General features: G+C 36.0%; 1 protein-coding gene across 1 annotated transcript in view; it reads left to right on the plus strand.

Annotated features, from left to right (window-relative positions):
• PRR16 (proline rich 16) overlaps window positions 1–14,780 on the plus strand; it is a 144,834-nt gene extending 130,054 nt beyond the window's left edge. Inside the window, exon 3 of the mRNA XM_051641938.1 lies at window positions 11,793–14,780. The gene's annotated coding sequence lies outside the window, so the exon portion shown is untranslated. The remainder of the gene's footprint in view (window positions 1–11,792) is intronic.
• The last annotated feature ends 902 nt before the right edge of the window (window positions 14,781–15,682 follow it).

Raw genomic sequence — 15,682 nt, forward strand, 5'->3', positions numbered from 1 at the left:
AAAACACAATTAGTATGATTATGAAATTGAAGAGAAGACAGCTGAGTGACTATTGTAAGTGCTAGGAACCTGGATAGCTAGCAAAACAAAAAGGTAAATTTCCATTTTTAAAAATAAAATTAGTATATTTTTATCATTGCTTAAATTTACATCTTGCATTATTGGGACATTACATTCTGAGGTTATCACTTCTCTAATGTGTGGTAAGTTCACACATTTTATATGTCAAAAACATAAGTATCTAGGTTTAAAGTAAGTAATTCTAATATTAAGATTATAAATGCCTATAGAGGTATTAAAATGCAGAGAGGGTAAAAGATTAGAGGAGAAAAAAATGTTAGAGACCCATCTGTACATGAATGGTTTTTAGCAGTGTCTGTATCACGCTTTAGGAAAAGACCAGAAACACTGGAGTGTCTCTTCATCACTCAAAGCAGTCATGGACCAGTAGTGGAAAAGATAAAAGGTTGTCAGGGTTTTAAAGGCATCAGTGTCCATTTCCATGGGGAGAAAAATTGCATTTTTCACAAAGCAAAATAGGAAGCATAATGTGGCAGCAATATATTTCACCTCTTTTAAACAATGCCTTATGGAAGCATTCCAGTCAATACAAGAAGAAATAAAATGGCAAACCACTACTCATTGTTAAATGCTGGGAATCTTTCAGATTATCTTTTTCCTGTGTTGTAGTTAAAATGCTCCAGCTTGGCTGTGAGTCTGCTTGCTGTTGCAGGAGCTGAGACTCAGCAAGCAGGTGGGATTTAGGATGCCGCTGGGGTGGGAATGCCACACCCCAGCCACCCATTGTGTGCATACCCAGCAGTGGTGGGTGTAGACACTCTTGGATGTCTGCTAAGAGAAAGTACAAGTCTTCACTGTCTCTACCACAGGGTTATGTGTGCAACTTATACGCAGTTTGGTTTCTTGCTGATGTAAATATCCCACTTCTGGTCCAGTCTATACTGCCAGCCAAGTTGCAAGGCTTATGCGGGTGGGTGGGTGTCCACCTAGTGTGAGACATCTCCGTAAGTAATAGAGTGGAACAAACAAAAGACAAGAGCAGTGGCCTTTCACATCGTTGCTGTATTGCAGTCTTCTTTGAAGGTGAAAGTGGATCTGATATATGCCACATGGAGCATAACTGATAGAGCAGTAAGAAAGATTAAATTATATTATTAATACATATTTTACTTCTGTATCTTCCATCAAAACCCATCAGTTTAGCACCAGTAATGAAATTAAAAGTATAACAGCATTAGGTCAAGCAGTGATCATTTCTGTTGACTTTGTTTGGAAATACCTTCTCTTAAGTATGCAGGTATTTTTGTAAGTACTGAAAGGTTGCCAGTATTTTTATTAGTAAGTGTGATTTCTGAATATAAGCTAGATTTTAAGTTTACTAAAATTTTGTCCCCTTAGCAGACTTTTAAATGTAGTTTTTGGAATTGCTGAAAAAATACATGAGAAGCTTAAATATTATTAATCGTTATTAGTGCACTGGATATTTCTTACAGGATCCAACACTTGGAATTGCATTTTACTTAATACAGATAACATAAATAGCCTCCTTCGATTTCCCTTCTTATTCCATGCCGGTTAACAGTATTTCAAAATCCTATTAAACAAAGGGGTTTTATCTGTTTAATCTTGTAATTTTCTGAGGGAGAACTTTGCAGCATTGTCTTGATCACAATCAAGAGCATATTGAACCTCCTCCAAAAGCTTTTAGGTTACTTTTTTCTGATTGTCTATTTTTAAAGGAATAAAAACAAACAACCTGAGACACCATCATTCCATTTAGTTTTTGTACTGCTAATGTTTGATAGCTACAGTAAAATAAAGTTATTACTAATTGCTTTCTTAAAGAATTACTATCCAAACAACAGAAAACTTGTATTTCAATTAAAACCTGTAATGCAGAAAAGACACTTATCAGTTACTACTGATGCATTCTTATCAGTTGCTGAAGTGTTCAGGTAACTCTTAATCAGTTCACACTTTTTGAACTTTCCTATTTATGGGAGGTATTCAGGGGATAAAGGAGGGAGGATGATACATGAAGAGAATTATTCACCTCTAATCTCTACTACAGAAAATCCTTGCATACAAGATAATTCCCCTTTTCAACTAATGTATAGTTTGATTTCAGACAAGATTGCAGTTTCACTTTTTTGTTCCCATTTGTAGCTGTCCTGCTATATTTCTGTTAAATTAGAAACATGAGAAATATAGCTAATACAGTAATGGTGTTAAAGTCAGAGTCATCAAAAAGAAAGATAAGAAAGATGGCAGTTTTACTTTTCCACTATCAAGACCATCTGAGGTGGCCACTAGGCTGCATTATTTCAAGCAGTGCAAGCCAGCCTGAAGTGTTCATTTGTGTCCATGCTGGTTAGTTGGAACTCTGGCAGGAAAGCCAATGTATTTTGACTCACACTGAAAGTAAAACATAGACTGTGTATGTGTACGGCTAAAATGAAAAATGGAATTCTGTCATTCCTTTCAGCATTTATATATTCTAGCTGACACAAATCCAATTGTTTTTCATTCACTCATAAATAAAGCATGAGACAGATGTGCTAGATTTACAAATTGCTGTAGAAGGGGATGGTGTAGGTAGACTGCCTTTCTTTTGCCCTCTGTTGCCAGAGATAAAACAAATCCAAATTGAGTTATTTTTGTCTGCCTGAGGCATTTTGGACTTGCAGCCTCCCCACATCTGAAGTACTCTCTGTATTTCTGTATGAAGCAATATGGCTTCAGCTGCTCATGACTGCATCTCTAGCTTCTTTGAGATTTTGGTGGAGAAGGCTGTCTCAAGAGTTGCTGTGTTTTGGAAAAGCAGTAAGAACCACATTGTGAGGACAAATTAGCCCTTTATTCACTAACTGTATCCTATGCCTGAGAGGTCAATTGGACCCTCTTCTGTAGCCTCCACAAAGGCACATCCTCTTCAGTTTTTCTGAGAGTTATGAATGCACTGCCAAGGGCATTCCATATTTTGGGGCATCACATCTAAAGGCTCACTACTGCCCGCAGTGGCAGGGCTCCTCCAGGCTATGAGTTCCTGCATCTGCAAGCATCACCACCATCCAAGCTGCACTTTGTGCCAGCTTTCCCCCTTTCTCAACAGCCACAAATAACAAAAACTGCAAGAAAAACCTCACTGAATTCTGCCCTCTTGTCCTTACTCCTTATGTCCCACACCAGAAACTGGGTTTTCCCATGCCATGAAGAGGGGTTAAAGTCTTCTGACTCTTTTTAACCTCATCCCTCTTATCTCCCTATATTTTATTGGAAGTCATATTCTCTTGGTGATTTGTTTACCTCATGCTCATTGCAGGAACAAAGGCAGCTGAGTGTCTTTTCATCTACTCTTTGCTGGATTATGTTTAGACATTCCCTAAAATAGTCTAGAATTTTGTTCTCAAAGCAAAACAAGTTCACAGTTATACTAAGACTTTTAATAGAACATTGCAGGAGGGTGCAGCTAGCAATTTACCGTTCAACACATACTCTGTGTTGGTGGGAGGAGTGGTAAGACTTCACTCGAAATGGAAGCTGGTGCTGTGGAAAAAGGCTTTTCAGAAGTGAGCTGTCAGCTTGTCATTTGTCCATTATGTACTTTACAGTTTGATGTGGTATATGAAAATTTTGTTGCATCAGCAATGAGCTTTCAGCTGATCACTGACTTACAGTTGGGATTAGATATATCCCATGCTTTATACCCACATGCTAAGAGCTTGTTATATTTCTTGCTGGTTTTCTGTTTCCTCAGTTTCTTACTGGAAAATCACTATGACACTGGTAAAACAATTTGTTTGCAATTGTAAATGTAACATATTGACTTTTAGTGACGCTTACACATTGATGCCTCTTTTTGTCTAGAAAATGTATTTTGAAAGTTAAATATTTCTACATAAGTGGTAGCCTGTACTTCTCATTATTGACACAAATTACTCAGTTTATAGCAGTTATTTATCCCAAGACACGTTTGTGGGTATGATTATAGAGGTATTGGAAATAAAGCTGTTCCAGTTTTCTTCTGTTAAAAGTTTTTGTACTGCTCTTGATTAGAGGCTTTTTTAGGCATTAAGAGTTAAGAGTCTCTTAGATAACTTTAAAAAGGAGAGTTGATTAGTACATTTTTCAGTATTAACTTTAGAATAAAATTTTCATCAGGCCAAATTTCCAGATTCTGTTTTTGGGTTTGCAAAGAAAATACAAAGCCATTTTAATTGTTTTATTTGGCTAAGAATTTCCATTAAGTACTTCACCTCTCCATTGCGCTGCTCAAAGCACAATTCTTTGCAGATGAAAACACCCAACAAACCCAAAACCCACTACAACAAAATAGGTTGTGCTATTACTGGAGCAGAGCTCATTTTCAGCTATTTACAAGGGAATTATCCGAAGTATAGATACAGCAGGTTTACTTCCCCTTTTTCTTCTGAGTGCATTGCTTTGTCACATGATGCATAACATGAGGTGCTGCTATCTTTACCAGAGTCTGCTCACTGATGTCTAAAATCATCCCTGGTCCTTATGAAGAATTTCAGGAAAGTTTATTTAAAAGTGAATTTGTGTTTTGATTGCTTCATTTACATAAATGTTATGGATTGCGTTTTTTTTTTCTTATATCTGACTAACTGCACCATCAGGGCAACAGAGAACCCCCTGTGTAAATTCCTAGTCTAGTTGTGTTGTAGTGACCAGGTCACTGCTTTTCACCAAATAAATTTAGTTTGTTCCATTGTCATATTTGATACAGCAGTGTCATGTGTGTGTCAATCCTTCTTTTCCTGAAAGTTGCCCCACCTGACGTAATTTGGTCTTTTGAACTGCCAGTAAGTGGTCAGTGCCTTAGATGGGCTCTCTTGGTTGTATAAATTAACACTAGTCCTTTTTTTTTGTTTTTTTGATGTTTTAGCATTAAAAGGAAAGAAGGAACACAGGAAAATATTACCATTATAAGAAGTCAAACATTATTTACTTGCCAGGGTTGTTTTTTGTGTTGGTTTTGTTGTGTGTGGGGTTTTTTTTGTGGTGGTGTTTTTTAGGGTTTTTTGGGAGGGTTTTCTTTGTTTGTTTGGAGGTTTTGGGGTTTTTTTTTGGTTGTTGGTTGGGTTTTTTTCTCCCTAATCTCTCTGATTGATAGGTGGCAGTTTATTGTCTTCTAGACTATTCCAGGCTCTGAAAGAGGTGTCCCACAGAGCTTCTGGGGCCACATGTCTTTTTTTTAGTTTTGTTTCTTGTATTGTTATTCACTATTCAATGTAAGTCACTGGAGACACACAGGCGCCTCTCAGAACATCAGACTGCAGAAGCATCAAAACAGTGATGATTCCCATTAATTCATGAGAAGAAATCACCTTCCCATGCAAGGGCACAGCAGCAAACATAGGTTTATGTTAGGCATTAGTATTGTGTGTAAGTGAGAATTTGTTTTGTGAAACTGAAAGTTAAGAGTCTATAGGATAGAATATAAAGAACAAGGGCATACAAAATAGAGAAAATTCATGCATATAACTTGAAATATAGAGTTTATAAGATTTGGGCATTTTTTTCAAGATTAAGTACTTCCTTATAATAATTTTGACTAGTTTAGCAACAGCAATCCATTCCTGGATGCATCAATCACAGAAAACAAAACCAAATTACTTTGCTGTTGATTATGACAGACAGAAAGCCCATCCTACTTTAAAAAGAATTAACAGTGATTTTGCCCGGCTGTCCAATGCAGAGGAGAAGATGCTTGGAGAGGGGTTTCAAATATTCAAAGTACCATCTGTGATTTGTCTAAAGAGCTTCAAACTCTCTTAGTTTGAGCTGTGGCTTGGAAAAGAACATTGGTGAGGACCTTATCAACTCAACAGGCACAGAACTGATTCATCACTTCACAAATAATTCCAGTCTACACAGGACAGAGCATGTACCTCCACTCTGATTGGAATCAGGATTTTGTAGCAGGCTTTCTTATATATCATACCAACTGAATTAGATAAATAGATCCAAAGGTTTTATTCTTGTTTTCAAGGTAGTCCATCAAAATGACTAACCTCTTCAGTGAACAGCTCACAGAATTGCTGGCTCAATAGCTTGTGATGGCTAAACACAGTATTTGAGGCCTACGCATTCTGAATGCACAAGAAAAAGATTAATACTGATATTTCTGATAAACTGGTATTCTTGCCTTTTTTATATATGGCTTGTTATGTTGGATGTGGTGAATAAGTGGGAATAAGATAGCTAATAAGTAGGTTTTAAGAGAAAATTTAGAGGACCATCTCCTGTTTTATACACATGTATTTGAAGAAGTTTTGGATATCACTTAAAATGGAAGTTTGCCTTAAACCGTTGTATATTTGTAAAAGTTTGAGCTTCCTGTATCTACTTTTATGATTTAGAAAGCAAATACATTCTTGTAGAGTATGTCCTACTTCACAAATCAGAGCTCTTTCACAACTTTAGCTGTACTTGACCCTTCCCAGAAAATACATGATGCTTACCATAAGGACATTCTTTCATACACCTTCAGTGTAAATGTCATGCCAGGTTTATCTCTTTAATACATATTGTGGTTAAACTACAAGCCATATAAAGGTGCTAAGTAATTTACCAATGCTTAGCTATGCTGGTTTGGGGTTTTTTTCACCTCTAATCTAAGAATATATTCAGTTACATTTTTATAATTTATTTTGCTATTCCCATTCAATTTTTTCCTGAAACCATTATTTCCTTGGAAGCTCAGGAAAGAAGTTGGTTAGGTGTTGGTAAATGAATGAATGTGTAGAAGTTTCTGCATACTGTTCATGCTGTTACCTCTGCAATAGCTAATAAACATTGAGCGTTATCAGTCCTAGAAGTAGACACTGTCTGGAAAACATGTTAGGTTCAGAAAGTGCAGTTACTTAGAAGGGACTCAACTGAAAAGTAAAATTACTAAAAAGAAAAATGGTTCTGTCTTAGCTCAGACCAGGACAATTTGTCTTTCACAATCCATGAAGTCTCAAGCAGTTGATACAATCCTTTATATTATGCTTTGTGATGAAAAAAGGCTGCAGCTGCTGATCAGGAAGTTGTCCCATACTCTACTGCAGTATGGAGACTTGTAGTAAAAATTCTCACATTGCTGCATTACCTCAGGGCCTCTCTTGCACTTACAGGATTCTGCCCAAGATTCAGCTGTGAGGTACTCAATAATTTCTAGCAGCTAAACATTCCTAGCTAAAAAGACAGAAGCTTGCAGTGTCCAGAAACACCACATAAGACCTTTTTCTTTTGTAAAGGAAAAACTGAATTTCAGTATGTTGACTAACCAGAACAGTAATAAATCATTGTGAGAATTTAATCACATTGATATGTTATGGAGAACAGGATAATATAGTTTCAGTAATCTCCTTATCTTTACTGGCAGCAAAATTAATTCTTTTTCTTGCATGGCAAAATTTTTGTGCCAAATAATAAAGGAAAAAGTGAATCCTCTAAAGCAATTGTTAACAGAAAACATATTGTCAGCTGGAATAATAAATTATTTCATCCCTCAATAGGCAAATCGGTAGAAAAGCTGCAGCAGTTTTCAGGTATTTTTTGGTCTTTTGTTGCTTGCAAAGTAGGCCTAATCCTACACGCCTGCTGGATTGCTTGAGTAATTTGAAATAGATGAAAGTTCAGTAATTGTAAAAAAAAACCAGCAATATTGATAGTTACATTGTCTTTTACATGGCTGATTTCAACCAGGGCTGAATGACAAAAGGTTATACCTGTCAACTGGAAGATGTACTCTGAGGAGAACCATTCAAAAACAATTCACACATCACTTTAAGACGTGTAATTATACAAGAACCTCTAAACTCTACAAGTTGGAACATAAAACTTGAAATTTTAAATTAAGACTGTGTGCAAGTCCTTTAAAGCATTTAACTATTCTGTGTGAGCTTCTCTTTGTCCTGAGACTGACATCCTTTTCACTGACTGATAAATATTTTTTTCCACTTGTATGTAGATTATGTGATATATTCAAATAAATTATTTTTATTTAGTGCATAGAGGTTCACAGGGATTCTCATTCTGGTTTTTGCTGCATAGTCAGCTTCAGGAATTAATCAATTTAAAAGTAAACCTCAGGAAATCTGATTTTTTACAGAATAAACACTGGCACATAAAGGGGCATGGGACTGTGGTGTCTTTTCTAAACTAGCAGGCTTTCCATCGCTTGTAGTTTCTGCCAACCATTAGAAAGTTACAAGGCAATTAATGATGGCAAGGTCCTTAGATTAAGCAAACAGGTAATAGGTACAGCATTGATAGGGAACCTTCCAGCACTAGATACTGGATGTGGCATTCTTTGACAATTCATTGCAAATGCAAAGCTGCTTCATACTTAATAATTTGCTTGCTATGGCATTGTGTTTGTTAAACTAGATAGATAAACTTTGTAACCAAACGTCCCAGCATGTTATTATTTAGTTTTCACTAATTATTAGAAACAAAAAGTTTATTTTGTTAGACATTTAGCTGTCTCTGAATGTTTGTTCTACTTCCATTTGACACAGATGTGCATTCAAGCTAATTAATTAAATTTACTTTGACTTAGCACGAAAAGGAGGGCAAAAATAAGGGCAGAAAGATTAAAATAATATCACACATCATCTAGCTGTTATGTTTAAAAGCCTGCTATTAAACAACAAAAAGAAAATACATTAAGAATTAACAAGCGGGTTCCCATGTACTTCATGCACATCTCGGATACAGACCCTCTATTTGGTAAAGCATAGGTAGGCCTCAGGTTTACCTAGCCATGTAACCCCACCCCTCTGCTATTCAGCAGAAGGATGCTGCAAGAACCAAGTTTTTCTTTACCTCTGGCAATATAGTGTTTGTTTATTTGTTTCTGTTGACTATAGAAAGTTCTCAACAGGCATCAAAACTCTCTTGATTTAGTTTTTGTGTTACTAGGTTCAATGTTTCAGAGTTTTTACATTCTGAAAAGATGAAGCAGAAATCTGTAGAGGCTGAAAACAACAGAGTCAAATAAAATGCTGCTAAATTGCAATGTGTAGATGATAAGTATTGCTTGGATCTTGAAGGAAATCTGCAGTCAAACCAGAAAGTGGATTCAGATTTCCTTTTATATAGTGAAGTTCCTAATATGCAAGGCTAGCTTTATGGTTTAATCGTTGTCCACTGATCACTTAGTATAAATTATTTCAGTAATGATAAAATTCAGTCCAAAGCTATTTTCTGGAGCAAATAGCTTTTCTGGCTGATAGTAAGCATGTATCCCAGAGAAAACAACATGAAAAAACACCCTTCCAGAAATATTTTTTGACTATTTGTCTCATGAAAGATGTATCGTAACATATCCAAAAATAATTAAAAAAAATAATAATAATTAGACTTCCTAGGAATTCATTCACAGTTGGTGTAACCAGTTCTATCCTAAGATAAGCCTTAGGATGGACCTACACAAGCAGTGGAAGAGGGGACAGGTATCCTGAGAAGAGTATAGGGACACTGCCCAGTTATGTAGGGATGAGATCAGAAAGGCCAAGGCGCACGTAGAACTGAACTTGGCAAGTGATGTAAAAAATCAAGAAGGGCTTCGACAGGTACGTAAACCAGAAAAGGAAGGTTAAGGAAAGCATACCCCTCTAATGAGCAACAATGGTGAACTAGCAACAATAAGATGAGGAGAAGGTTAAGATACTTAACAACTTTTTTGCCTCAGTCTTTGCTGGCAACCCCTCTTCCATATTACCTTCATGTTGATGGCCCACAAGATGGAGACCAGAGAGAGAAAGTCCCCCGCAATGTAAGGGAAGACAAGGTTCATGACCATCTGAGGAACCTGAAAATACACAAGTCCATGGGACCTGATGAGATGCATCCCAGAGTCCTGAGGGAACTGGTGGATGCAGTTGCCATGATATTTGAAAAGTCATGGCAGTATCAGATGAAGTCCCTGGTGACGGAAAGAAAGGACACGTTACTCCTGTTTTTAAAAAGGATAGAAAGGAGGATGCTAGGAACTACAACCTGTCCCACTCACCTTTATGCCTGGGAAGATAAATGTTGCTGTTGGGCCTAACATGACAACAAAGAAATTGCCATGTGGCCAGTCACTCAACTTCCCGCCCCCCTGTCCCCCCACACACACTGTGGGATGAGGAGGACAAAGGCCAACTAGAAGCTATGGCTCGAGACAAAAGGCAAGGAGGGTTCTTCACCAATTAAGGTCCCAGGCAAAACAGACTCAACTGGGGGAAAAATAATAATTAATTTCATAGTAATCAAACACACACAGGACACAGACAACACAAAGAGCAGGGCTTGCATATGTTACTCCAGCCCTCCCTTCTTCCCTGGGCCTAAATCACTTTGTTCCTGGTTTCTCTCCCTCCTTCCCCCCAGCGGCACAGGGGGATGGGGTTTAAAGTCAGTTCACAGGCTGGTGGTTCCTGCCACTCCTTCCTCCTCAGGAAGAAGGGATTCCTTACAGTCCTTCCCTGCTTCCCCCAGAGGTCCCTCCCCTGGGAGAGAGTCCTCCACAAACCTCTCCTTCAAGAGTCCTTCCTACAAGGTCCGGAGCTGCTCTAGCCTGGGCTTCCCACAGAGTCATGGGCTGCTTCAGGAACAACTAACTTGAACTACTTTTAAATTAGGTTTCCCTGACTAGTTGATACTTCGTGTTACCTGTGGGAAAAAAAATAAAAGGGATTAATAATATATCAACTTCAAATTTATTTATTTTTTCCTTGCCAAAGTGATATTCTGTCCTACTCTTTAACAATTTTTGTGAAATTGATGCATTCCAGTCAATATGAAATAAGAGGAAATATGAAGGCCTAGATTCATAAAACTAATGGCAAAGAAGTAATTTTCCTCCCCCCTTCAGTATTTAGTGCTGAGTGTAAATCACTAACACTGGAAGAGGAAGTTCACATTCTTCTCTTCAGGAAGTGTGAATTTAATCTTGTAACACAAGTTAGTGCCCTAGCTACCAACAGGTAAGTATCTCAAGGTCTATCTTTTTGCTTTATTTTGCGTAATAAATAAAGGAAATTTAGTGAGTCATTGAACGTCAGCATTAGATTGGAGCATTATTCTCTTTCACTGACTTCAGGACAATTTTAGTGTTTCATATAAGTTAAAGCAGTTCCACAAAAAGAGAATGTGAAGATCCAAATAAAAAATTTAAATAGTATTTTAGTGATTTTGAAATTTACCTGTCTGGTGCGAAACATCTGCTGAATTCACTTTCTGTTTGGTTTGAAAACAGGGATTAGAATCCAGATTCCTCAGTTAATCTAGACTTGAATTCTTAGAGGTTTTTGTAAATGCTTAATGTGTAATGCTCTGTTTTTCAGATCTCAGAAGTTCTTGTTTCATTTTGTGCTATAAGGCATATTGTTAAGATGAATTTTTGTGTTTGATACATCAAGAAGGATAATCTTCTTAAAAAGAATAAATTTAAAAAATATTTAAAATTATGATTTCAATATTTCCATATATTCAAAGACCTTGAATAGTAACAATCAGTTTCTCAGATCATGTAATACATTGTGATTCTAAAACCACTGCAAGTTAAACCCATTTACCCCAGTAGAAAACAAAGGCTTGTATCAATAATAAAGCACAGCTATGGAAGGTCAAGTTTCAAAATACAATTTTTTGTACTTGTCCTAACAGGAAAAATGGAATGATCATTCAAAATTCTGTTATTTACTATTAACTTTGTCTATTTAAATTAAAATTTTTATAACTTTGTCCTTGTCTTCTCTTTTTAACAGCACCTTCAGGCTTGAAAGAATATCTACATTTGGAGGCATATCAATTAATTTCTTGCATATCAGATTCATCATTGTGACTTCTCACAGACCAGATCTGAAAAGTAACCAGGAACCTGACCATCCATGGAGAATGGAAGAACCCTTCAAGTCAGAGCACAACTGATCACAAGTGTAATCTGCATTGAATCATCTTTCTCCAATCAGACAGCTATAAGCTGAGTCCTGGCAAATGCCACAGCCTTAAATTCCATTTATTGTGAAAGATGAATAAGGAAAACTTAATGTCCTGCCCCATTGCAGAATACTGCTTTCTCCAAGCCTGACACTTGAGTTCTGTGCTGAGCAACCAGAGTAACAAACAATGTTTTTAATGGATCCAGCCAGCGTCCAAAAATATTTCAATATGTAGCCAAAAGGATAAATGAAGCATGTAGGTGACAGCAGAAAATTAATGCATTTACAGGAATTTTACTGTCTGTGGGGAAAGAAGACCTCTGTCATACCTTGTACATATTCAAAGCCATACAGGAACAGGGAATCAGTGATGTTAAATTGCTTAAAAGATTGCTGTCTCCTGTCCTCCATCCAACTTTTACAAAGTTCAGCTGTTTGAGATTGCATCTTAATGCACTTCTAGTATTTGCACTGTCACTGTCATTCAGGGTAATGATGTGCACCACCATTTGCACAGATGGCCCCAGGAGATTTTTGACCACAACAAGCTATATTTTGCTGGGCCTCCAAAAGGAATTAAAAAGTTAGAACTGAAGCAAAGCATTTATGCTCTCTTTTACTTTGGGGATCTTGTTATGGAAAGGACTAACATCCTTTCTTAGGTTTAAATAAATGCAAACATATACATACATACATATATATATGTATATATATGAAGAAGCATCAACGTGATGAGGTGATTTAAAAAGGGGATATAATCTTTTCTAATAGCATCCATTTTTATCATATTAACAGCCAATAAATTTAGTCTATTAAATTATACATCCAAAATATTCCTATTGAGCCTTGACATTATAGTTCCAGTTACTGTTAAAGGAGTAATTTGTAATACGTATTGGACATGAAATTTTTCTAGTCATTTGTCTATATTTCATGGATAAATCTGAAAGACAAGCAGCATTTTCAGTTTATTTTTCTAAATAAATGCGTTGTTTATTTGACGCATTTTGGCTGGTTTTCGTTATCTCCAAAAATGATTTGAAGACAGAACCAAAACACAGGAATTGTTTGTTCATATTAAGCTGTAATGATATGCTGACTGAAAGCTTTAATATAAATACTGTAATTTGTAAAATGATTAAGTGTATTTATACAGGCAAATATGTATGGATATCAAGAGGAGGTATTTTAACTCTTAATTTCAAAACATAGTTTATTTTAATATCCACACAAAGAAATCTAAATATATAATGGGATAGATTTTTTTATTATCAGTGAGTTTTAGCAAGTGAAGATTTGGATGTTTAAGAGTAAAAGGAATGTAGCCTAATAATGGTGGTTTCTGAAATTATACAGAGACCTTTTGTGAGCTGTCTTATTCAAAAACTGATTTTGTTTTTTGGGATTTGTTTTTTCTTTGTTATGCATGTGTGTTAGGGTTTTTTGTTTGGGTTTTTTTTATTTGTTTTGGCATACTGACAAGGCCATGAATTTGACACTATTCAATCACAAAGAATTTGAGAAGCTACAGTATAAGAAGTTGTTCCCTAGAACAATCTACAGTTAGCAGGAAAGAACAGTCATTGTTACCCATCTACTGCAGTGTCTGATTATCGAGTTATTGAACATGTTAATGCTAGAGTTGCTTTGAATAAAAAAGTATATTTTTTCCTTTTTTATTAGTCGGTTAGCCTGTGTGTAACTTTAAGAAAAAAGTAAAGCATGTGATTCCCAGCTCACAAGGACTTTCATCTTAAGTCCAGTCACATGTATCTGATTTATAAAGCTGAATAGGTTTTTCTTTATTTGCATTAGTTTATGGAAACTATTAAGTGCTTACTAACAAAAAAAAATATCTTTCACCAAACAAAAAAAAAGAAAAATTCAAACATTTTATAATCTGTGAATTAACTTTGTAAAGGGCAGATATCTTAAGAATGTGTTGCTCTGCTCTAGCGTATGCGTGTATGTTTGTGTGTGTGTGCACGCATGCGCGCCGTTACCTGCTGATAAATGAAATGCCAGCTCTGCTGAAGTAAGTGCCGCAAGTCTTGTTAGTGCAAAAGATGCTCATGTTATTCTATCTTTCAGAGAAAGACCTGAGCTCTGTCTTTGCTTGTGACTCTGAAGCCATAAATAGCTTTTACAGTTTGTCAGGAAATCACAAAATTGAATAATTAAGTGAATGTTAGCCTCCCTCATTTGGCAAAACTTGGGATAGTCTCATGATTTGAGTCTTTTTTTTTTTAAAGAAAGTTAGCGGTCAATTTCCATTGATGCAATGGATAAATGAAATCTTTGTATTTGTTAAAAGAATAATGGCCGTGTGTTGTTCCCACACATTTTAGCTTCTGGTTGGCTTACAGTCTTTTAAGTGTGATTTCATTCCAGTGTCATTAGAATAACACAAAACTTGCAGGGACTTGGTTATGCTCCCTCTTTGGATAACCTGTGTTTTGAAATTGGAGAGCTTACTCTTTGAGACTAATATTTAAGAGTTATTTAGAGAAGGGACAACATTATCAAAACAACAAAAAAAAATTCAGAATGGTAATTTGAGTACTTCCATTATTCTATAATAATAGCACTTGGAAAAGCTCTTATTTTTGTGAACAGAATGCATTCCTCTATATTTGAAAATAGCCCAATAAAAACATAGTGAAATAATTAATTACCACTTGCAAATGCTTTTCTGCTTTGCTGAGTTATAGGTCAGCTTGTGTATGAAATTTTTATTGTACAAAAAAATCCTGAAACAATGCAGAATTTTCTTCAGAAAAATTTAAATATTAAACAGATGGAACTTGTCTCAGGAGTGGTTTTACACAATGTGTGTAATGCAAAAATAATAAAAATATATCAACATTTAAGTGACCATTAATTTAAATGGCAAATGTAGTTGGAAGAGGACACTGTGAATCATTGTTCTCATGCTGTTTACAGATCTGCATTAACTGAGGTTATAAGCTCAAAGTATATTTCAGTGTTTGTGCACAAACATGCACTCACGTGTATACTGTCATTCTGCTACTAGTGACACTGCAGTAAATCCATATTTCTTAATTTTTGTAAGATTTAAGTAATTAAATCTGTAGGTAAGTATTCAATATTATGGTATCAATTGCTTTAATGTCTGTATGCTATGCAGTACTTGCTCCCCTGAGATAACACTTCAACAAACGATAATAAAATTATGCATTATCTTAGGCTAAACTTTTTCAGAAGACCAGCTGAACTTTTTCAACAAAGTGATGTTATAGTGACTGTTGTGTCCTTTTGTAGGTTTATCACTGTTGTGTATATAAAAAAGTTACTGGAGAGGTGGTTCTAGAATTGTGCAGTGTTCCAATATCTGGCACTTGAAAAGCTCTCTGAAGCAACCAATATGCTGAAATTATGGATGTGCGAAACAAAAACCTGACAATGCTGGATCTGCCAGTGAGATATATTTTCAGCACTTGAATATTTTTAAAGACAAGAACTGACATAATTAATGCAAAAAAATAGGGGTATGTTAACATTGCAAAAATCTCATGATCACCAAGATGTTGTGAAAGTGTCCCTCTCCTGGTACAAATGAACACCCCAAGGGATGTTCACCCCATGACATGAATATCCCCAAGGGACATATGTTTTTCTGGAGTATGTGCTCAGTCAATAACAAGGCTCTCTGATGACACTGTAAGTAAAACCTGTCCACAAGATAATCATGTCAG

The sequence above is a fragment of the Apus apus genome, chromosome Z (assembly GCF_020740795.1).
Source record: "Apus apus isolate bApuApu2 chromosome Z, bApuApu2.pri.cur, whole genome shotgun sequence".
Classification (NCBI taxonomy): domain Eukaryota; kingdom Metazoa; phylum Chordata; class Aves; order Apodiformes; family Apodidae; genus Apus; species Apus apus.